This window comes from Peromyscus maniculatus, chromosome 21, assembly GCF_049852395.1.
Source record: "Peromyscus maniculatus bairdii isolate BWxNUB_F1_BW_parent chromosome 21, HU_Pman_BW_mat_3.1, whole genome shotgun sequence".
NCBI classification, from domain to species: domain Eukaryota; kingdom Metazoa; phylum Chordata; class Mammalia; order Rodentia; family Cricetidae; genus Peromyscus; species Peromyscus maniculatus.
In genome coordinates, this window is record NC_134872.1 from 52182634 (window position 1) to 52184074 (window position 1441).

A 1441-nucleotide genomic window follows, 5' to 3' on the forward strand; every position below is an offset into this window, starting at 1 on the left:
CAGCCAGCCAAGAGTTGGCTGTTTAATGACAGAAGATCCCAGCAACCCGAGTAGCCCAGCGTTTAGGTGACCAGACTTCTGAGGCAAGACTTCATTACATGGAGTTAGCCTGCACCAGAAACAAATGTGAGGAAAAAGGAAGGGTCCCTTGGAAAGATAGGAGCCTAGCTTGTATCCAGCCACGAAAGGACCCAGAGGACAGGCACTCTCTAACTGGAGATATAGAAGCGTGCCTGGGAGCATGCCCAGCAGGAGCAGTTGACACCAAGGCATAGCCCCTCCCCAGAATTTCTAGTTTGGTAGGTCTTTGGTGGCCTGGTGATTTGTATTTCTTTTTTTATATTAAAATTTTTTATTAAATTATTTCAATCAAGTTAAGATCTTTTTTTTTTATTAAGAAAATGTCTTATTTATTTTACATACCAGTCAAAGATCCCCCTCCTCCCTCATGATTTGCATGTCTAACAAGCTGACAGGTGATACTGATGCTGCTGGCCTCCTCCACATGCCTTAAGAAATACTTGCCAGCAGTGGTGGCACCTGCCTTTAATCTCAGCGTCAGAGGCAGGTGGATCTCTGAGTTGAAGGTCTCCAGAGTGAGTTCCAGGACAGCCAGGGCTACACAGAGAAACCCTGTCACAAACAAACAAACAAACAAACAAACAAACAAACAAACAAACAAACAAACCAAGAACAAAAGAAACCCTGTTGTTCTAGTGAGTAGGAGGCACTCAGCAAGTCAGATATCCTGGATGTAGGCTTGGACCAACCAGCCGGCTAGCTGTGTATATTTGGTAAGAAATCACTCAGGGGGTTCTTGGGTTTAATTAACCACTGATTCCATCCTGCTGCTCAAACTCACCATCTCAAGGATTGCGTAGTAACCAGAAAAATCCATCCATTGTTTAGAACCAGTGGTCTGGCTGGATGGAATCCTCTTCCATTGTGAGTGAGGGAGATCAGGGACCAAATAGGGTCCTGTTTAAGTTGGTTACTCTGTTCTGGCAGTTCAGCCTCTCCAGTGCAAAGAGCATGGAAGACAAATTCAATGAACAAGTGGAGAGTCTGGTAAACTTCCCCCTTGACCTTGGGTCAGCTTCCCAGACCTTATATATCACTCAGCTTCTTTAATCCTCACACTGATTCCATTACTCTCTGTCTTTACTGATGACCTGGTTACACCACATCAGTGGTGTGAATCAAGGCTCTCACTGGAAGGTAACAACAGAACCACAAAATGAAACTAGTTTATGCAAAACATGGGCACTTGTGAGCTCCCATCATTGGGGATGATAGGTTCGGACACAGTTCCAGGGGACAAATAGTTCTCCTCATAGGATAAACATGATACATGTGTTTGTGTGTGTGTGTGTGCAAGCACACACAGGTGTCCTCGGAGGCCGGAAGAGAGATGTTGTTGGGTCCCCTGGAGCTGGAGTTA